Below are 23,434 nucleotides of genomic sequence, written 5' to 3'. Positions count from 1 at the left end.
CGCTGAAGTCGTTTCTTTCCAATACTGGCCTCAGTATTTCTTGTTTTATAAATTGCCTTCATATTCAATCCAATTCTTCTCATTAGGTTTTTTTTCTTTTTTAGGATTTTTTTCTTTGTCTTAGTACATTTCAGATTATTTTTCTTCTATGGATTTTTAAACATAAGCTATTTACCAGTTACTCCCACCTGCTACCTTCTGTGCCTATACCAGGGCCCCTCACTGCCTATATATCTGTAAAAATGTAGCTCCTGTTTGTGTTGGTTGGTTCTGTGATGCTTTATCTTTGTCCAAAGAGAATGCAAATGCTTTAAATCAATTTTCCAGTTCATATTTTCTAGTTTAGAATTATGATTACTATGTTTAAAGTTATACAAAAACAATCAGAAATGAGAAATACACACACACACACACACACATCTATACTGCCCTCCCCAGGTCATCCACAGGTGCACCTGGTGAAATTGCCTTCCTGGGAGTGGGGTTGTGCAACACAATCCCCATTTCCTAGAAAGTTACAGAGATCACTGGCAGTTAAAAGAGCAGATGGAGTTTGTGGTCTATACTACAAGCCTTCTCTCTCTCTACTTCTCTATAAATCTGCCTTGCAGGGGTGCCTGGGTGGCTCAGTCAGTTAAGTATCAGCCTTTGGCTCATGTTATGATCTCGGGGTCCTGGGATCAGGTCCCACATAGGGCTCCCTCCTCAGAGGGGAGTCTGCTTCTCCCTCTCCCTCTGCACACTCTCTCTCTGTTTCTCAAATAAATTAATAAAATCTTTAAAAAAAAAAAACCCAAAACAAAAAACCCTGCTATGCCCTGAATGTTATGTTGTTCTTTCCAGAATGACATACTTTTTTATGCCTCTGTACTTCTGCATTGTTTTTACATATATTTTTGTACATATATATACCCAACCACAAGTTCTAGCAAACTGCTTATACGAATTTATGTCTGAAAAACTTTTTGGCAACTGTGTAATCTTCTGTTCCAGTATCTGCAAAATGTGATTGATTTGAGTATAGTCAGAGAACAAGGAGACTGCTAGTTACTAATAGAAAAGGAAGGTAAAGCAAATGTCAAAAAAATTGAATTTCCACAAAAAAAAGCTTTGAAAAGGAAAAGAAAATGAGAGGCATGAATTTAGGTCTTACAAGTGTTCTCTGTGACTAGTTCCTGTGAGGAGAGAGATAGGTGCACCAACATGGAGGACATAACAGAGGAAACCCAGAGGGCCCACAGTGGGACTTGAGGGACTGAGGCAGAACCTCTCCAGTAATCAAACCAGAAAACACGGAGTATCAGGCAGACAGACATTTCTTATGTCTTAGCATCTTACTATTTGCCACGAATGAAAACAATTACATGGACCTCTTTGAAATTGTAGAGCGATCAGGAAAAGGTTCTAACGAGCTAAGAGATAGTAGTTAGAAATGTATACTGTTCTATCCATCATTCTTCTAAAATATATAAAAGACCATTCACATTTTCCTATCTTAAATTTTTTTTTACTATGCTGTTTTATTATTTTGATTTTGGAAAGATGGGTGTATTTATTACAGTTTTCCATAGGTTAACCATACATATTGCCCCTCTTAATCCCATTTTCTCCAGAAGATTTTGAATTCTTCAATGTCAAATTGTCTTGCCATGGTGGCTGTCAGAAATCTGACCCCTAAAGTCAGGGAGAGTCTCTTTCAAATCTAGTTCCAAGCGGTATCTTATGAGGGAAATGAAAAAATAAAGCTGGAAAAATAGGCTGAGCAAGTCTATATGCCAATTGCATGTTCTTAGCCTTTAACATATAATTAGACCTGGCAGGCATATGGCAAATGCTTTTTTCAGGGTACTCTCTGCACACAATGCTCAAAACCATTTCCAAATGGGGATTTCTAGTCCCTCCTTTTTGGCCTACCAGTGGTCCTTGTTCTGGGAGAGTGCTGTGTAATTCTGACCCCTAGTGGCTGATGAAGCTACATCCAGACACACTTCAATTAACTTGTTCCCTAAGGTGCCATATACCAAACAGCTAATTTTTTTTTCTTAATTTCTGTGTCTATATCAGACTTGAATTCAACTCATCCCCACTGCTTCATGATGCATTGTGTCTCTTACTTCATTTATCATACAATAAACAATGGTGAAATCAAAAGCTGCTTTCTCCCATTGATAGATACAGAATGAGATGCAAGGTTTAATGCAAGGGAAGAGGATTTAGGCTTTATACCCAATCAGAGGGTCACCCCTATCTATAGGAAGCTTACAACAAAACTGCTATAACACTAGAAATCTGGCCTGTGTCAAATATATCTCCTAGAGTTTTCCATTTGAGCTCAGAGGCAACTCTTTTTTTTTTTTTTTCACTAGATCCACTCCCAATAGTTTTAACATTTTGTACCTTGAAGTCTTCTATCAAAATCCAAATATTTTACCTCGGTTGTGTTAATATCTTTTATCATGTAGGGGCAGCTGGGTGGCTCATTCGGTTAGGCATCCAAATCTTGCTTTCAACTCAGGTCATGATCTCAGGGTTATGGGATCAAATCCCAACTGGGGCTCTACAATCAACAGGGAGTCTGCTTGAATTTCTCTTCCTTTGCCCCTTCCCTTGCTTGTGCATTCTCTTTCTCTCTCTAAAATAAATAAATAAATAAATAAATAAATAAATAAATAAATAAATCTTAAAAAAATATCTTCTATCAGGTAAGTACTAAGTAACATTACTAGCAACTTTAGCTAGTTAATGTGAGAGTTGAAAATAATTAAGCCATCTATGTGCACTGAGGAAGTGCACATAGAATCAAATCATTTAAAACAAGGGTATTCACAAAGGGCATAATCTAGAGCATGTATCTAATAGAATGCCTAATACATGGACATTATTATAGATGTCAAAAGTATTTCATATGCACAAAAATATTTACTGCATTTAATCTTTACAAATTTCTTGCAAGGAAAGCAGGAATGTTTACCCCATTTTGCAGTTATGTAAACTAAGACACAGAAAAGCTACTGGTTTTACCTACAGTTACAGAGCCAGCTTATGGCAGAGCTAAAACTCAAATGCATGTTTTTGTTCTGTTTTATTATAAGACCAACATCTTTTTTACACTTGCCATATGGGAAGGACTCCTTGCAGGGTCCTTCAGTGGCCACTTTATTGATTTCAGGAGGGCACAGAGCAGTTGAGAGTGCCAGAAGACTGGAATGTGAAATGAAGAAACATGAAATAATCTGAATTATGTCATCACTGTGTAATAGAGAGCCAACTGGATCACCCAGAACCCAAAAGCGAATGTGGAATTTTCTGGGGAACTGGGACTGTGAGGACTACTAGTTAATACAGAAAAGATCAAGGAATGGAGTTTTATTATCTTTTGCGATTTCATCATCATCAATAAGGCTTTGAGTCCTTTATTATTTAAACACTGCGTTAGATAATAAAAATTAGGATATAATTAATAATACCCTTTTACTGGGGGTTCAGTATCTGCTTTAAGTAAGTTATGCTATGTAATCTTACAGTCAGTCTGTGAAGTAAGTAAGTATTCCCTTTCCATAAATGAAAAGCCTGACACCTGGGAATGTAAAGCAAAATGTCCAAGGCCTTAAGCTTATGAATAGCATAGGTTGCTCTCACCCCCATATCCCATGCTCTTAGCTGTAAAGACAAATACATCAATAGGATATGTGGGGTCCTCTGCCTCCTTCTATAGGCTTTTAGGTCACTCCTATAAAGTATATACTCATTCACATACCATTGGAAGACATTCAGAAATAAAGTAGATGCTGAGTGAAAATAAAGAAGATCAAAACACAATAAAGTTAACTTGAATTTCAATGTGCAATAAAATTGGACCATTAAAAAATGGATTTTCTAGAAAGAGCCATTTCACCACATCATGTAAAGCACTGAGATGAACTATTTGGTATAACTTTTTAAAAGAATGGGTGCAAAGAAAATACCTAATGGTTATTTACCATCGCATGAGATATGTGGATTCCTCACTTTCTGATTTCACCATGCAGGGTGTTCTGGTCCCGGAAAGCCATTTGGGACAAAGAGTGTTTGTCTATGACTGCTCTGATGGATAGGGCATGGAGATATTGTCATTATGATCCCTCTAAAGAGAAAAAAAAAGGAGGAGTTGAGGAACATAAACAAAAGAGAAGGAAAAAAATCTACTATGATCACTGGGTGTGGGGACAATTCAACAAACAAAAACCATAATGTACAGTAATCAGCCATTTCTAAATCATGCTGATTGAGTATTAAATTTTTACTTGGAATTTTGCTGATCCTTAAGGATCTAGGGTGAAATTAGTAGGTTTTTCTGTCCTTGAGAAGATCAGCAGCACATTCAACATGCTGTTCTTGAAAAAAGTTCTTGGTTTCTTTACATATTTTAATTTGTCCATGTTAACTATTCTCCGAATTAGAACTATCTACCTCTAATAAAATTAGAGGATTAGGAAACTCTTAAATGCCATTTACAGATTTATAATCATGAATCCCCTCAACGGAGTGGTTCCCAAGCAGCTCTGAAACTCAAAGATGCAATCAAAATTAGATATTTAAATTAATTTAACATCTTGAACTTCATATTCATGATTCATGTTGAATATGTTCCTTGATTAGTTAGAGACTTCATCTCCTCATTTGTTAACTAGAACGAGTTACTTTAGCAGGGTCTTTGTGAGGAATAAATGAAATAAACATGTGAAAAAAAGCCCTCAAATACTAGTTGACTCTTCTCTATTATGGACGCCCCTTTAGTCTACTTTGCAGTCTCCCCAGCTATGCAGTTCTGTTTGCCCCACATTGAAAAGCTTCTGAATGATATAGTTTTTGTGGGTGTCTGTTGTCATGGCATGTGGGCTGCCAATGACTTTTGTGACTCCCCCCATTGTTATCAGTTCCTCAGTTGCCCATTTCATGTTCAGCCTCCCCGTTCTGTGTAACTAGTCTCTTTTGACTTCCAAAAGCCTAAGAAACAAGTTACTCACTTGTTGGGCCTTTGACATAATTAACACATATACTTTGAAAGGAGGCTTGAGTGCATCTGTGAACTTCAGGGAGTGAGGCGCCTATTTAGGCCACTAATCATCTTAGCTATTTTTTTTTTTTATTAAGCTTCTCTCTTGTGGCATAACATGCTAGACACATATTACCTCAAGAAAGGTTTTATCTTTTTCTTATTTTCCTTGCATGTTTTTAGAGGGCAGGAACTGTCTTGTAAATCTTCATTTCCTCAGTGCCAAGCAAAGTTGTCACATAAAAGGCATGCCATCAATATTCCTCAAGTACACACATGAATAGAAGTTTGAACTCCAAAATAGGAGGCTTCTCCTGCTACTGATTGAGCATCTTTTCTAAAATGCTGTCATTGATCATCTCATTTCTGAGAAGCGTTGTTGTGCTTGCCTATGACCCACAGTCGTGCTTCTACCAACTCAGCAATAAAAGAAAAAAATAAAATAAAATGCTCTGTGAAAGCTATTTACATAGTGTATCGATCTCTTTATTTGCCTCTTACAGATACTCTGACATTACCTATCTAGCCTTTTGTGCTATCAGCATAAAGGTAGAAAACCACTAACTCATTCGGATGAATTTCTTTGTGAAACTAATGATCAGCAACATTAATAGAAATCAAGTCAGAAGCTATAAAGAAAAAATGACACATTAATTCTGCAACCTGAAAAAATAACTCTTCTTATGCTGGAATAATTCTAGTAACTCCATGCCCGTAACTTTCCTTGCATCAGGAATAAATGCAAGGTCGGACTAGAGAAATTGGGAAAATCCAGATAAAAATGATGTAGGGGGACGCCTGGGTGGCTCAGCAGTGAGCGTCTGCCTTCAGCCCAGGGTGTGATCCTGGAGTCCCGGGATCGAGCCTCACGTTGGGCTCCCTGCATGGAGCCTGCTTCTCCCTCTGCCTGTGTCTCTGCCGATCTCTGTGTCTCTCATGAATAAATAAATAAAATATTAAAAAAATGATTGTAGGGAGGTCTTTTTCTTCAAAAAAAAAAAAACAAAACAACTTTATGATGAGGTCTTGAGGGTAGGAAATGTTTGTAATTTTCCTCCACTGAATGTGATGAATAATATAACCTGAAATCTCTGATGTGCAGGTCCCAAGAATCAGAGGCTGTTGGATGGCATATAATCCAAATGAATATATATACACGCTGGACCCCTGCTATATATGTACATACACAGGACTCTGACTGCATTCCTCAAACTACTTCAAACTCTATGGTTTTTAATTGACAATACCTATAGACAAGACTAATACAAATGAACATGTGCCATGCATTATGCATCAATTATACTGTAAATGCTAAATTGTCAGAATAAACTATCATACAATAATATAGAAAATAAGTCCTCTGACATGTCAGAAATAAATATCACTTTGAGTGATATTAGGGAAAGTTTCAAGAAAGAATTCAGAAATTGGGATTTTAAAGCTGGGAGGGAAGTAAGACATTAATGCCAGACAAATGATTTCAAACATTTTCTAGTAAGTGAACTGTATCTTTAGGAAAACTCTTATACATAAATGTAACATGTAACTATTACAAAGTAGAATAATCATGAGTGAAGTTAGGGGAAAGGGTAAGATTCCAAGTGCCCCCAAATCATCCTCTGCACAACATTTTAAGGACATTTCTTGGGAGCCTCAGAGCTTTCCTCAATCCAGTCTGAAAATCCCTGAAAATACAAGCTAGAAATACCTCTGTTACTACTAACATTAAATATGGCCCAAATAACTTTAAAAGGGAAGTAATCTTTCCCCTTTGCAAATAAGCCCGAAATACTGCTGGAATCGATTTAGATGTTCAACAGTTCCATCAGCAACGCAAGGTCTTTGTTTTATTTTTGCAATTGTCAACACGTTGTTGTTGTTGTTTCCTCACTGTCAAACATGGCTGCCGCAACTGGAATTATAACATCTGCCCTGAAAATGTGAAAGGGGCTGAGCAGCAATGCCATACAGAAATGTCTTTTTCGGGCAGCCCAGGTGGCTTGGCGGTTTAGCGCTGCCTTCAGCCTAGGGCGTGGTCCTGGGGTCCCGGGATCGAGTCCCAAGTCAGGCTCCCTGTTTGGAGCCTGCTTCTCCCTCTGCCTGTGTCTCTGTCTCTCTGTCTCTCATGAATGGATAAATAAAATCTTAAAAAAAAAGAAAAGAAACGTCTCTTTCAATAAAAGTGACAAAAAAAGCAAAAAAAAAAAAAAAAAAAAGAAAGAAATCATATCTAGAACATCCAGCAGACACCTGTTTATATATCATTGACTATAATCGCGTCTCATGGCCTTCCTTATCTACCAAGGCATCTGGGAAAAAAGTCATCTCACCTGGCCCTGAGCATATTAGCCCTGGACAAAAAGCGGGGTTCTGTTTGCCAAGGAGAAGGGTTGTTATTCAATCTGCCACTCTCCATCTAGTCTCATGCCTTCATTCTATAACTGGGAACACTGCTGTTCTTTGGCTTGGTTAACATTACCAGGACACTGATGATGGGGCGGGCTTGTGTTCACATTCTCATCTGCATCTTGATAAATAAATCAAATTTGGAGAACTAGAGAGATGGAGAGAGAACATTTCAAGAGGAAGAATAGTGGGTCAAATGCATGGAACAGGACTTGGTGCACTTAATGCCTTCATATTCAATGGTTTATTTTCATTTTCAGGCCTCATTTAAAAATCATCCATTTTTCTGCACTCCATTCATATTTGAATGCAATTCCTCAGTATTTTTAGTTGTAAATATTTTACTACATGAAAACCTTTTTCTCTTTACTCCTAATTACTTTCCTTAGTTAATTTTTTTTTCCCATTTTGATGGTGATTGTGTGAATTTATTTGCTTGAATACCAGGGTTAACCAAATTAGAGAATTCCTTCTCAAGCTCTGACTTTTCTAAACTCAAATTCCAGTCCTGCAGTCTCCTGGGTGAATAGGCCTGAATAAGTTACCTAACACCTTTGTGACTCAGTTTCATCATCTGTCAGATGAGGGTAACTGAGTGCCTTTCTCTTAGGCTTGGTATGAGTTATACCTCATCAACTGTAGGTCCAGCCCTTGGACCAGTATCAGGCACATTCTGTGTACTCACAAACGGTTGTCTGTGATTACTGGAAAGTGAGCTTCTTATGTGCTGGAATGCTTTTTTCCTTTTGGCTTTTGACAGAAAGTATCACTGTTGGCGTCATACTTTTCATGGGCAAATGCTAAACTTAAGGACGTTTACCTTGAATATAATTAAATTCTTCTTCCTCTTCCCCTCTCAGATAGCTAGTGTACTTTTTTTTCTGTTTCATTTTCCCTTAGATGAAAGAGTATGATGAACTAATTACTAATTGGATCACCCCATTCATATTTCAACAGGATGTTGCAGGAAGTGGAATATGCTTAGAAAAAAAGAAATTATGAGCAGTGGAATTACAGGCAACGGAAAAGTACTACATGATAGTAGCTTTCCTAGCGTCTTCCAATTCCCATTATTTAGATAATTATGTACTAACGACATATAGAAGGGTCTTTCTAATCAGCTCTTGATGTGTTTAAAAAAACACCTATCACGAAAGAATGAAGTGAGAGTGAAGAAAACTAAGTAACTACATAGAACACGCTGGTTTGATAAATATGTTTTAGCTTGATATTTATAAACTTAACAGGAATGCCTCATGGTTTTCAATAGTTTGGGTTCCTGCCTAATAAACTGAAAATAGCCATTGTAAATTCCCTTAAAGTTCGGACCCTTTGGGGCATCCAAGTGGCTCAGTGGTTGAGCGTCTGCCTCCAGCTCAGGTCACGATCCTGGGGTCCTGTGATCGAGTCCCACATTGGGCTCCCCACAGGGAGTTTGCCTATGTCTCTGCCTCTCTCTCTGCATCTCTCATGAGTAATTAAGTAAAAATTTTTTTTTTTTTTTTTTTTTTTTTTTTAAGTTCAGGCCCTTCAAAACTCCCTGTTTCCTTGACTTAACCACAATGCATCTGGGCTTCACTATTTGGAGGAGGTCAAGGCAACAGTACCTGGGGCCTGCAGGTATCTCTCAAACAATAGTGTTTTCTGCAATAAAGATTTTTTTTTAAATTTTTTTATTGGAGTTCAATTTGCCAATATATAGCATAAAACCCAATGCTCATCCCATCATGTGCCCCCCTCAGTGCCTGTCACCCAGTCACCCCAACCCCCTGCCCACCTCCCCTTACACTACCCCTTGTTCGTTTCCCAGAGTTAGGAGTCTCTCATGTTCTGTCACTTGCACTAATATTTTCACTCATTTTCTCTCTTTTCCCTTTATTCCCTTCCACTAAATTTTATATTCCCCAAATGAATGAGACCATATAATGTTTGTCCTTCTCCAATTGACTTACTTCACTCAGCATAATACCCTCCAGTTCCATCCACGTTGAAGCAAATGGTGGGTATTTGTCGTTTCTAATGGCTGAGTAATATTCCATTGCACACATAGACCACATCTTCTTTATCCATTCATCTTTCCATGGACACCGAGGCTCCTTCCACAGTTTGGCTATTGTGGACATTGATGCTATAAACATTGGGGTGTAGGTACCCTGCTGTTTCACTGCATCTGTATCTTTGGGGTGAATCCCCAGCAGTGCAATTATTGGGTCGTAGGGCAGGTCTATTTTTAACTCTTTGAGGAACCTCCACACAGTTTTCCAGAGTGGCTGCACCAGTTCACATTCCCACCGACAGTGCAAGAGGGTTCCCCTTTCTCCAAAACCTGTCCAACATTTGTGGTTTCCTGTCTTGTTAATTTTCACCATTCTCACTGGGGTGAGAATTGTGGTTTTGATTTGTATTTCTCTGATGGCCAGTGATGCAGAGCATTTTCTCATGTGCTTTTTGGCCATGTCTATGTCTTTCTCTGTGAGATTTCTGTTCATGTCTTTTGCCCATTTCATGATTGGGTTGTTTGTTTCTTTTCTGTTGAGTTTAATAAGTTCTTTATAGATCTTGGATACTAGTCCTTTATCTGATAGGTCATTTGCAAATATCTTCTCCCATTCTGTAGGTTGTCTTTTAATTTTGTTGACTGTTTCTTTTGCTGTGCAGAAGCTTTTTATCTAGATGAAGTTCCAATAATTCATTTTTGCTTTTGTTTCCCTTGTCTTCATAGATGTATCTTGCAAGAAGTTTCTGTGGCCAAGTTCAAAAAGGGTGTTGCCTGTGTTCTCCTCTAGGATTTTGATGGAATCTTGTCTCACATTAGATCTTTCATCCATTCTGAGTTTATCTTTGTGTATGGTGTAAGATAATGGCCTAGTTTCAGTCTTCTGCATGTGGATGTCCCATGCAGAATTTATTTTCCCAGCATCATTTATTGAAGAGACTGTCTTTCTTCCAATGGAGAGTCTTTTCTGCTTTGTCGAATATTATTTGACCATGAAGTTGAGGGTCCACTTCTGGATTCTTTATTCAGTTCCATTGATCTATGTGTCTGTTTTTGTGCCAATATCACACTGTCTTGATAACCATGCTTTGTAGTACAACCTGAAATCTGGCATTGTGATGTCCCCAGCTATGGTTTTCTTTTTTAATATTCCCCTGGCTATTCGGGGTCTTTTCTGATTCCACACAAATCTTAAGATGATTTGTTCCAACTCTCTGAAGAAAGTCCATGGTATTTTCATAGGGATTGCATTAAATGTGTCAATTGCCCTGGGTAACATTGACATTTTCACAATATTAATTCTTTCAATCCATGAGCATGAAATATTTTTCCATCTCGTTGTGTCTTCCTCAGTTTCTTTCAGAAGTGTTCTGTAGATTTTAGGGTATAGATCCTTTACCTCTTTGGCTAAGTTTATTCCTAGGTATCTTATGCTTTTGGGTACAATTGTAAATGGGATTGACTCCTTAATTTCTCTTTCTTCGGTTTCATTGTTGCTGTAAAGAAATGCCACTGATTTCTACCCCAAATTGATTTTGTATCCTGCCACACTGCCAAATTGTTGTATGAGTTCTAGCAATCTTGGGGTGGAGTCTTTTGGGTTTTCTATGTACAGTTTCATGTCATCTGCAAAGAGGGAGAGTTTGACTTCTTCATGGCCAATTTTAATGCCTTTTATTTATTTTTGTTGTCTGATTGCTGAGGCTAGGACTTCTAGTACTGTTTTGAAGAGCAGTGGTGAGAGTGGACATCCCTGTCTTGTTCCTGATCTTAGGGGAAAGGCTCCCAGTACTTCCCCATTGATAATGATATTTGCTGTGGGCTTTTCGTAGATGGCTTTTAAGATGCTGAGGAATGTTCCTTCTGTCCCTACACTGAAGAGTTTTGATCTGGAATGGATGCTGTATTTTGTCAAATGCTTTCTCTGCATTTATTGAGAGGATCATATGGCTCTTGTTATTTCTCTTATTGATATGATCTATCACATTGATTGCTTTACGAGTGTTGAACCAACCTTGCATCCTGGGGATAAATCCCACTTGGTCATGGTGAATAATTTTCTTAATGTGTTGTTGGATCCTATTGGTTAGTATCTTGTTGAGAATTTTTGCATCTGTGTTTATCAGGGATATTGGTCTATAATTATCCTTTTTGGTGGGGTCTTTGTCTGGTTTTGGAATTAAGGTGATGCTGGCCTCATAGAATGAGTTTGGAAGTATTCCATCCCTTTCTATCTTTCTGAACAGCTTTAGTAGAATAGGTATGGTTTCTTCTCTAAACGTTTGATAGAATTCCCCTGGGAAGCCATCTAGCCCTGGACTTTTTTGTCTTGGGAGGTTTTTGATGACTGCTTCAATTTCCTCCCTGGTTATTGGCCTGTTCGGGTTTTCTATTTCTTCCTGTTCCAGTTTTGGTAGTTTGTGGTTTTCCAGAAATGTGTCCATTTCTCTTAGATTGCCTAATTTATTGGGGTATAGCTGCTCATAATGAGTTTTAAAATCATTTGTATTTCCTTGGTATTGGTGGTGATATCTCCTTTCTCATTCATTATTTTATTGAGTCTTTTCTTTCTTCTTTTTATTTTTTTTTAAATTTTATTTATTTATTTGAGACACACAGAGAGAGAGATAGAGAGAGGCAGAGACACAGGGAGAGGGAGAAGCAGGCTCCATCCAGGGAGCCTGACGTGGGACTCGATACCGGGTCTCCAGGATCACACCCTGGGCTGCATGTGGCGCTAAACCACTGCGCTACCGGGGCTGCCCTCTTTCTTCTTTTTAATAAGGCTGGCTAATGGTTTTTCTATCTTATTAATTATTTCAAAGGTTGATCTGTTCCACAGTTCTTTTGGTATCTATTTCATTGAGTTCTGCTCGAATATTTATTAACTGTCTTCTGCTTGGTGAAGGTTTTATTTGCTGTTTCTTCTCCAGCTCCTTTAGGTGCAAGGTTAGCTTTTGTATTTGAGTTCTTTCCAGTTTTTGGATGAGTGTTTGTATTGCGATGTATTTCCCTCTCAGGACTGCTTTTGCTGTATCCCAAAGATTTTGAACGGTTGTATCTTCAATCTCATTAGTTTCCATGAATCTTTTTAATTCCTCCTTAATTTACTGGTTGGCCCTTTCATCTTTTAGCAGGATGGTTTTTAACCTCCACATGTTTGAAATCCTTCCAAACTTCTTCTTGTGGTTTAGTTCTAGTTTCAAAGCATTATGGTCTGAAAATATCAAGGAGACGATCCTAATCTTTCCGTATCGGTTCAGACCTGATTTGTGACCCAATATGTGGTCTATTCTGGAGAAAGTTCCATGTGCACTTGAGAAGAATGTGTATTCAGTTGCGTTTGGATGTAAATTTCTGTAAATATCTGTGAAATCCATCTAGTCCTGTGTATCATTTAAAGCTCTTGTTTCTTTGGAGATATTGTGCTTAGAATATCTATCAATTGTAGAAAGCACCATGTTCAAGTCTCCAAGTTTAAGTGTTTTATTATCTAAGTACGTCTTAACTTTCATTATTAATTGATTGATATACTTGGCAGCTCCTACATTCAGGGCATAAATATTCGTGATTGTTAGGACCTCTTGTTGGATAGATCCTTTAAGTATGATACAGTTCATCTTCATCGCTTACTACAGTCTTTGGGGTAAACTTTAATTTAACTGATATGAGGATGGCTACCCATGCTTTCTTTTGAGGAAGATTTGAATGGTAAATGGTTTTCCAACCTTTTATTTTCAGGCCTTAAGTGTCCTTAGGTCTAAAATAAGTCTCTTATAGACAGCAAATAGATGGGTCTTGCTTTTTTATCCAGTATGAAACCCTGCGCCTTTTGATGGGATCATTAAGCCCTTCACGTTCAGAGTTACTATTCAAAGATATTAATTTAATGTCATCATAATACCTATTCAGTCCCTGTTCTTGTGGATTGTTTCCTTGGACTTCCTCTTTCTTTTACAGAGTCCCCCTTAATATTTCTTTCAGAGCTGGTTTGGTGGTCACATATTCTTTCAGTTTCTGCCTATCTTGGAAGCTCTCTATCTCTCCTTGTATTCTGAAAGAGAGCCTTGCTGGATAGAGTATTCTTGACTGCATGTTCTTCTCATTTAGGACCCTGAATATATCCTGCCAGCCCTTTCTGGCCTTCCAGGTCTCTGTGGAGAGGTCTGCTATTAACCTAATACTTTTCCTCATAAAGGTTAGGGATCTCTTGTCTCTTGCTGTTTTAAGGATCTTCTCTTTATCTTTGGAATTTGCAAGTTTCACTATTAAATGTTGGGGTGTTGAATGGTTTTTATTGATTTTGGGCAGATCTCTCTATCTCCTGGATCTGAATGCCTGTTTCCCTTCCCAAGTTAGGAAAGTTCTCAGCTGATTTGTTCAAATACACTTTCTGGTCCTCTATCCCTTTTGGCGCCCTCTGGCACCCCAATTAAACGTAGATTTTTCCTTCTGAGGTTGTCATTTATTTCCCTTAACCTTTCCTCATGATCTTTTGTTTTTCTCTTTTTTCCTCAGCTTCCCTCCTGCCATCAACTTGTCTTCTATGTCACTCACTCGTTCTTCTACCTCACTAACCCTGTCGTTAGGACCTCCAGTTTGTAATACATCTCATTTAATTGATTTTTAATTTTGGCCTGATTAGGTCTAAATTCTGCAGTCATGAAGTCTCTTCCTGAATCCCATGCTTTTTTCTAGAGCCACCAGTATCTTTATAATTGTGCTTCTGAATTGGCTTTCTGACATTGAATTGTAATCCAAATTCTGTAACTCTGTGGGAAAGAGTACTGTTTCTGATTCTTTCTTTTGTGGTGAGTTCTTCCTTCTAGTCATTTTGCTCAGTTCAGAGTGGCTAAAAACAAGTTGTACTGGAAAAAGGAGAAAAAGAGAAAAAAAGGAGGGTGGAGAAGAAACAAAAAACAAAAAACATGGAGGGGTGTTCTATATATTGTAAGTCTAATTCTCTAATTCTGTATATTGTAAGTCCCTTGACTTTCCCTGGAACTTTCCAGAGCTGCTTGGTCAAGAACTTGCTCTTCCCCTGTCCTTCCAGCTGGTCTTCTGGGGGAGGAGCCTGCTGTGCTGATTCTCAGGTGTGTGCATTTGGGGGAGCTTCCCTGCCCCTTGCCAGGTGCACGGTTCAGTGGGAGCTGTTTATCTTGTGAGGCCCCTGCTCCCTGGTGGCCCTGCTCAGTCCCAGGTACAAGGTGACATCAGGAGGAACAACAATAGTGGCAGTGGCCAGTTCTCCAGCCCTGGAGTCAGCTCCAGCAGTAGCTACCACAGTCTCCCAGTCTGCAGGGGCCTGGATGCTCTGGGGGCGAGGGCCGCCCAGCGGCAGGAGCGTCCTTGCTGCCCTGTGTCCTCCTGGCCTCCGCCTGTCCTGGAGGGAGTGCCAGATCTTGCACTGTGTCCCCTGAGGCCCTGTGCTCTGGGGCCTGCCCGCTGGAATCATGGTCTCAGGGCTGCACAGCCCCCTCGGAGCGGAGCCACTGCCCGAGCTGTTCTGGCCCCCCCTCCCCGGGCACACGCTCCAGCCCTTTAGGGAGCTCAGCCCACAGTGTGGCGGGCTCTCCCCTGGGTGCAGTTCCTCTGTTAGTCCCCTGGGAGCCTGAGGGCATCCCTGCCCCTCCTGGGATCCTGCCCGAGTTCCCTGTGAGTGCCTTTCCCTCCGGGAGATTGGTAAAGTTCCTGCTTCCCGAGGCTGGGCTTTCCTGTCCTGGGGCACTCGCTGCCTGGCTTTAGTCCGGCTCTTCACGGGGTCCCCTCCCCCTTGGATTCTTTTTTGTTTATTTTTCCCCTCTTCCCACCTTGATAGAAGTGCCAACTCTTCTCACTGTGGCATTCCAGCTGTTCTCTCTTTAAATCTCAGGCCAAATTTGTAGGTTTTCAGGATGATTTGGAAGTTATCTAGGTAAGTTGGTGGGGACAGGTGACTTGAGGATCCTACTCCTCCACCATCTTGCCCCACCTCTCCAGATTTTTGGTTTTCAACGAAAATCAAGCCACAGACCTGAATATTTTTGCTAGAAGATACCAACATCTTTGCAATATTTCAACTTGCTTGAACCGAACAAGGTTTCTCAGAGTTTAATTCCTTATATGTCTCTAATTAGGGTTGGCCAGAGGAGAATGATTTGTGTGAAGAGAAGCCATGTCTACTGTTTGGGGGTGGATATAGGCCAGGTCTTGTTGGAGCTCTCACAGGTCTGTTAAGCTCCACTGGCTCAGCTTGTTGATGAGGGCAGCAGGAGGACACATACCTTCTCTACCTTCCACAGGACTTCTTACTGCAGCTTCTCCACTTTCTGGGACAGGTCGGGGTACAGCTCCAGGTCCCCAGTGCAACAAAGCTAGAAACTTGACCATAGGGAAAGAACAACATGGGATCTGGTAAGAGACAGGCATAGGCTCTAGTTGTCTCTGCTCTGCTTCATGTTCATTTTCTTCCCCTGACTGCGTGATCTGTGTGACTTCAGGCTTAGGGTCAGATGCCAAAGTAGAAGATACTGAGCCAATGCTGCTTTACCAACTCTCATAGTGGAGTAAGGTCAAATCTCTGAAAGTACCTTATTTTTTTTAAGCATTCCTCATGAATCGCTTCTCACATTGAACTGGCACTGTACCTTTTGACATCCTTCCTTCCTAATTTGGTAAGTGGTGAGAATTTCTGCTTACAGGTTATTGACAACTTTCCCTGGTCCCTCTCACTTTTATTTAGAACATTCCTTTATTCTGTATTCACTGCTCACGTAAAATTTTAGTGCTAGTGTATTTTTTCTAGGTGTTGATCTTCTATGATTATGGAACCTTTTTATTTTTACCCTAAAATTTTCCCTCCAGCCTCCCTCATATCCCTCACTTCATCTGATGTAACTTAGTTTATAATAGGTATTCCTTCTTCCCTGCAGAGGTTTCAGAAGAGAAAACTTCCTAGCCAACAGTAGTCTCTGAAGGAAGGGGTAGGAATCCATGTGAGTACTAACAGAGTTGGCACAGGGCTAAGGTGGCCCTGTCATTTGAATGTATAGAATGTCCTGCTTTGTAGTTTCTAAACACTCTGATGACCTAAAGCAACTTCGAAAATCATGGATAAACTTTTTATGAGGCCTTTACTACTCATTATTTAGTGTCTTATAGTAGTTCTGGAATTCCTTTAAGAACACACTTACTTTTCCAAATCCAAGTAAAGAGAGTCCAGCTGCAAAGGCAAGAACTACCAAAAGCTGAAGCCTAGGGTGTACAGCATTGGTGAATTCCACAGAAATTCAAGTGCAGTGACTTGTATAGAGTTCCTGTGGCTAAATGCTCAAGTTGGGGTGAGTGCTGGAGAGAAATCAGGATTTCAAAGTAGGACTGGGAGACTGGAAAAGCCTGAAGGCACAGAAAGGGAACCTTCACTATTAATAGCTCAGTACTTCAAATGTCTTTATTATGATTAAATAAAGGCCACATTATGTCCTGTATATTTTCAAACATATTTTCTTCTTCCAAAGATGCCAAAAGAGAGGGTCTACACTATACAGTTTACTTAGAAATTGTCCTCTGTCTCTTCTGCCATCATTATCCTATGACCACCAATATGTATATTTCTTGTTGCATTCCATAGTTTCTTGTGCTGTGGCTGATGTCTTTTTTCAGTTAATGTTATACAGATGTGCTAAGCCAAAAATACTACTACATTGTGATGTAGATTCTGGAGGGAAAACACAAGCAATGTTGCATGTGTATGAATGCTTAAGTGTTGAGTGTCTTTAGGTAAGTATTCTCTGACTTACATATTGCTATAGCTCTGTCTCAATCTCTAGCTTCAGTCTACAGGATGTTTTGACACAAAGTAACTGAAAGCTCAGTGCTATACCGTTTACCCAAAAATCCTTCACTGTATTTTCCTTTACCCTTTGACCCTTACCTGAATCTCAAATATTTCCTTCTGAGGCATGTCTTTTCCTACTGGTGCAATTTCTAAGGACATTAAGACCAATTCTTTTCCATAAATCTTTTGGGAGTATGGTCCTAGAGACTAACTTTCATATCTAAAGTACCCAATCATTTGTACTTGACAAAAGGATCCTCACATAGAAATATATGAACAGACTTTTCTTGTCTGGGCATATGTGAAATGTAGGTTCAGAGCTCTGCAACTATTCTTGAAACTGGTATTTTCAAAATACACATAATTCTTCTTATCAATATTAATTAAGTGCTTAGAATGTGTGATCATTTCAATCAAACATCTTTTTATTTTATAAACCATTAAGAGTGGGCTGAGAGAAATAAGCATGAATTGCTGTTTTCATTTTCTATACAAACTGGAATTGAATGCCCAATATAAATTATAGAATGTTTGCTCTGTGTCCCACCCTGTTATGTGCTCTAATAGGCATTCTAATGTAGATTCTGAACTGGAAAAAGGAAAATTCACTGAAAATATGAGAGTGACAAAAGCTAAATGAATAAAACGGAATATTTAAATGTCAAACTTTATGGTTGACATAAAAATTTATTTAAGGTTAAGAAGAAAAATTATCCATTATAATTTTTCTCTTTATGTTTTTCTTATATATTTTACAGCTTCTTGTACTGTACTCCTTCTCATTAGTACTCTTAATGTAAACTTTTAAATGAAGAACAAAATTTGCACAGACCCATTAGCAATTAAGTATGACCATCTGTTCTGCCTTAAACATACACACAAGGCCTACACATATTACAAAAAAAAAATCACAAGAAAAACTGATCTCAATTCAGTTTCAGTTAAACCCAATTGTCCACGTTCTGGTGCAGTCACCTTTGTAGTTACCAGTTCTCATTTTCTCCACTTTCTAATTAGACTTCTCTACTGCCACCACCCCACCAATATGACACTCCTTATTGTCAACAATGCCATTCATTTCCTAAATTCAGTGGATGTATTTTAGGCATTACTTTCACAGCATGCACTTGTTTATAACACCTTCCTTTTTGGAAAAGGGTTATTCCTTTGGTTTCTTGCCTTCATTATACTTTTCTGTCTCCTACTCCTCAGTCTCTTTGGCCTGATAGTTCAGATGTTATCTCAATTCACATTTCAAATTTATTCTTTTATTTTTATACTCTCTCCTTTTGTTATCTCTTAAAGGTTATGGCTTCAATTGCCATCCATATATGATTCATTCCAAACTTACCTATAGCTTGGATTCAACTTTGAGCTATAGATCTGATAATCAAACTGTCCTGTCAACACTTCCAATTAGATGTTTACAGGTATCTAAGAGTTAATATTTACAGAACTCACCTTCTCTCAACCCTCAAGGTGCTCTTCAGATATTCATCAACTCCATGCTGGCAAATACAAACTGTGATGACTTTACAGTTCATTGTGAATCACCCAGTAGCCTTGTCTGCTCATTTCCTTCTTAGGTAACCATTTTGCACCTCTGGCCACAGGAAGGCAACACAGGAAACAAAGATAACAGGAATGCTGAAGGGATGAAAGGTAGAGGAAGGCATAGGCTTTTGCTATGGGATAAGTAAGATATGGGGATGAAAGGGACAGCAAAGGGAATACATTCAATGGTGCTGTAAGAGCATTGTATGGTGACAGACGATAGCCGCACTTGTGATGAGCACAGCATAATGTATAGAGTTGCTGAATCACTGTTATATACCTGAAACCAACTTCATGTAACATTGTACGTCAACTATATTTCAATTTAAAAAAAAAGATAATAGGAATTTTTCCCTGAGATTTATCAAATTAAAAGTGGCAAAGAGAAGTTCCCAGTGTCTACTGGCTTTCTGGTTTAAAAACGGTATCTATAATTGAGTCTCTCATGATTTGAAGAAAGCCCATACACCCAATAGGAAAAATCAAATCAATAGTTTGAGAGAATCAATAATAAGACGTGAAAAGGAAGTTGATTGTGTTGTAATATTAACTTCCAATCAACCATGAAACAAATTCTACCTCTGTTCTTCTGAACTTTTGGTTATCTTTTAAGCCAATAAATTTCCTAATTCTCTATATTTTTTTCTTATGCAGGCTTGGAGTTCTATGACAATGAAGAAAGAGATTCAACAAACACTTACAACCTTCATCCTTGCAATTGCTGAAGATTCACTTTTGACTCTTATTTCTCCCTCATCCCTTGTTTGCCATGGAACATAAATATTTCCAATGTCTCTCAAATTCATCCACTTTTATCAATTTCTCTACCATTGTCATAGTATAAATTACCAAACTCTCTCTCAAGTCTTAGCTTTTTTTTACTTGATCCTAGCATGTCACTCTTAAATATGTTATTCATACAGAGATCCTTGTTTCTACAACATTGGCATTCTTCCAATTCTTTGAATATGCCAATTTTTTTCTCCATCTTGGTGTCAATGCAATGCTATTACCTTTGTCTGTGATACCTCCTATTAAGGTAAACATCTTTAAGATTCATTTCCAAAACTACTACTTCAAATGAACTTTCCCTGACTGATACTAAACTTTCTAATGTAAAATTGCATTGCACTTATTTTACCTTTAATCCAGGGCAAGTATAAAATGATGAAAAGGTGATGAGTCCTGGTTGGTAACTTTTGCTACTTCTTAGAATAATGCAAATTCCTTTAGGAAGATTGTTTTTGTCTTTTAAGTGATATATTCCCAGAGTCTAGCATGTTGGGTTGTATTTTTGAGACATTTTTATATCTATTTTTAAGACAAACAAATGAGTGATGGGAATAGAATGGTGTTCAAAAGGTGTATTAAAAGACTCATTCATGGGAACAGAAGTCCATTTATATCTCTTTTGTATCTTCCCTTGTCTAGGACCTCTTATTCTTTTACTCTTGAGTGCTACAGTACATCTGCAATGATTAGTGATTAAATAATCAAGAGTTCAGAAAGCTGAAAAAAGAAAAAAGACTAAGATTTCAAAGCAATAAACAATTTCCTTGCTTTATGTCAACTGTCCAGAAATGGGGGTCTCTCTGATCTCATACACTAAAAATGGAACTAACCTCTACTGCAAATATATCCCTTATTAGCCTGCTGCCAGTATTAGAGAAAGAAACATTTTATTAGTACTTGGAGATGGTGAAAGGCCAGGCTCTTTTTCTACTACTGTAAGATGATGCTTTATTGAATAGCCTCATTGAGATATATTCCACTGGGACAGAGGGAGTAGGGGGAACCAGTAACCGTGGTTTCATAGTCCTAATACAGCAAGCATATTTGTATTCATTACAGTGGGCCTTGGAGTCTATTGAGGATAGAGATATAAAATTGGAAGAGATAAGGCAAAGGGACAGCAGGAAAATCCTTCCACTGCCTCAGGCAGTGGGCATAGGAGAGGAATGATAAACACATGCATCCCCTTTAGTGAGTTGGATGCTGGGGATATTTTTCTTTTTTAATGTTCTTTAACAGGATATATTTCCTTGAAAACCAAACAAAAATTAAGCACATTTTGTTGTCAAAAAAATGCAATTTACTTGATGATTTTTTTTTCCTTTTCAGAAGGCACTTGGCTTTTGTTTACAGGTGAGAGATTACCCTGCCCTTTTCAACATCTGCGTATCTGGTTATATTTTTCAAGTGAAGAATCCGAACAACAGTGTGGAAAAAATTATCCACAATCCCTCTGTGAGTTAATTTGTAACACTGAAATAAAGACCAGTGTTCTCAAAAGCAAGTCTAATTATATTTAAAAGCAAAAGAAATAGTCTCTCACATTGCGTGATTACTGGAGACACTAAAAGCTTTCCTATACTAATATGGCATGGTGCAATAGTAATTATTAGGGTGTTTTAATTGAGATATAACATTATTAACCAGGGAGGCAACCTCCCCTCACCTAGGCACAGTGGTAGCTTCCATTAACAGTGCCATGTGAATGGATGGTTAAAGCACCACTGCTGATAACTAAGCCAGATGGTGCCAAGTGCTTACAGGCAACAAAGCAAGAAAAGCTGAGGAGTGCTGGGCAGAAGTTACAAGCAAGTTACAAGGGAAAAGGAATAAAAAGCACTACAAGGAGAGTTTTAAAAAAACAACTTTGTATCTTCAGACAACTCATTTAAATTCTATATGCCTCAATTACTCCCAAATTTAGGCTTAGAATTTACTTGTATCTTTGACACCTTTAAGAGCTAATCTAGCTGTTGACTCAAGACTGCAGAGCATACCTGTTTTACTCTGCTTCACTTTACTGTGCTTTGCAAATATTGCATTTTTTACAAATTGAAGGTTCAAGACTTCAGTGGAAGAAGTAACTGCAGATATGGTAGAAACAGTAAGAGAACAAGAGCCTGAGGATGTGGCTGAATTGCTGCAATCTCATGATATAAGTTGAACAGATGAGAGGTTGCTTCTTATAGATGAGCAAAGAAAGTGGTTTCTTGAGCTGGAACTACTCCTGGTGAAGATGCTGTGACAATAGCTAAAATGACAGTAAAGGACTAGGAATATTACATAAACTTTGTTTATAAAGCAATGTTTGAGGAGATTAACTCCAAATTTGAAAGAAGTTTTACTGTTAGTAAAATGCTATCAAATAGCATCATATGCTACAGAGAAATCATTCATGAAAGAAAAAGTCAATTAATGTCTCAAACTTCATTACTGTCTTATTTTAAGAAATTGCCAAATTCAGGAAGCCTGAGTGGCTCAGTGCTTGAGTCATGATCCTGGGGTCCTGGGATTGAGACCTGTATCCGGCTCCCTGCAGGGAGCCTGCTTCTCCCTCTGCCCATGTCTCTGCCTCCCTCTCTGTGTCTCTCATGAATAAATAAATAAAATCTGTAAGAAAAGAAAAAATCACCACATTCACCCAAACTTTGAGCAACCACTGCCCTGATCAGTCAGCAGCCATCAATATTGAGTCAAGACCTCTACCAGCTAATGATTAATATTTTTTTAACAATAATGTATTTTTAAATTAGGATATGCACATTTTTAAAAATATGTTATTGCACACTTATGAGACTACAGTATAATGTAAAGAGAACTTTTACACGCACTGGGAAACCAAAACATACATATGACTATCTTTATTGTGAACTTGCATTATTGTGAAGGCCCAAAACCAAACCTACAATATCTTCAAGGCATGCCTGTACTTTTAGAAATCCGTCTTAAGTAAATAATTAGAAATGAAGAAATTATAAGTGAAATGAAATATTCAGCTTAGTATTATTTACAAATCAATAAATATTGAAACTGTGGAAGTGTTAACAATAGCAAGATGATTAAGTAATTATAATAAATTCATATGATTTCATCATAACAAAATAATGTTTATTTTAGCAAAAATGATGCTTACAAATGTTGAATGAAAATATCCAAAGCTATGTGGCACATATATAGTACATGTATCTCATCTTATCACTTTCACATTGTATCAAATCATTTGCCTGTGTGTATCCATCCATTTTCACCAGGCTCTAGAATTGATTAAGGATTGAGTCATATTTTTATCTTTACATTTTTAATGTTTAGTATGGGAGGTATATAGTAAAGATACATTTCTGAAATTGAACTAAGCTGCATGAAGTTTGACTTATAAAGAAAAATCACAATTTTAAAGATATGAAACTATTTTTGAAATTCAGCGTTGTAGTTTCTGGAAAAACTAATATGAGAGAAGCAAAGAACTATTCTTAATGGACTCACCATCTAGCAGAGACAAAACCAAATAAGAATTTGGTATGATAATATTGGAAGGTCATAGATATATAATCAGAGAGGTAATCCAAGGTAGTCTTTGTGTTTGCAAATGAAAGAAATTTAAAACTGAGGAGTTTATGTGCAGAGCTCATTTATTAGCTCACATAACTAACCAGTTAGAGGAGGTACCAGGTAGTTTCTCTAGAGTGCCCTCAGAGACCTGAATCTTCCAGAATTTTCTTTCTTTATTTCTATCCATATCTTAACCATTTTATCTGTTTTTCCATGGTTGTCAAAATTGGCTTTCTCTACTGTCCAAAAAAAATGATTATCAGTTTCTTTGGTATGCATAGTCTGG

The 23,434-nt window shown here is 38.1% G+C and overlaps 1 protein-coding gene across 15 annotated transcripts in view; it reads right to left on the bottom strand.

The window, feature by feature from the left end:
* The window catches only part of LOC144315690 (uncharacterized), a 317,078-nt gene that overhangs the window by 19,043 nt on the left and 274,601 nt on the right, over positions 1-23,434 (bottom strand). For 12 of the 15 annotated variants that reach the window (XR_013381485.1, XR_013381471.1, XR_013381482.1 and 9 more), the window contains 5 exons: positions 18,715-18,856; positions 15,701-15,797; positions 7,366-7,589; positions 3,981-4,123; positions 2,432-2,632 (listed from right to left, as the gene is read on the bottom strand). The gene's annotated coding sequence lies outside the window, so the exon portion shown is untranslated. The remainder of the gene's footprint in view (positions 1-2,431; positions 2,633-3,980; positions 4,124-7,365; positions 7,590-15,700; positions 15,798-18,714; positions 18,857-23,434) is intronic. The other 3 variants (XR_013381467.1, XR_013381465.1, XR_013381468.1) reach the window with 3 other exon arrangements.

This window comes from Canis aureus, chromosome 6, assembly GCF_053574225.1.
Source record: "Canis aureus isolate CA01 chromosome 6, VMU_Caureus_v.1.0, whole genome shotgun sequence".
Classification (NCBI taxonomy): Eukaryota; Metazoa; Chordata; class Mammalia; order Carnivora; family Canidae; genus Canis; species Canis aureus.
The sequence above is the reverse complement of the archived record's forward strand: the minus strand, read 5'-3'. Positions and strand labels throughout refer to the sequence as shown.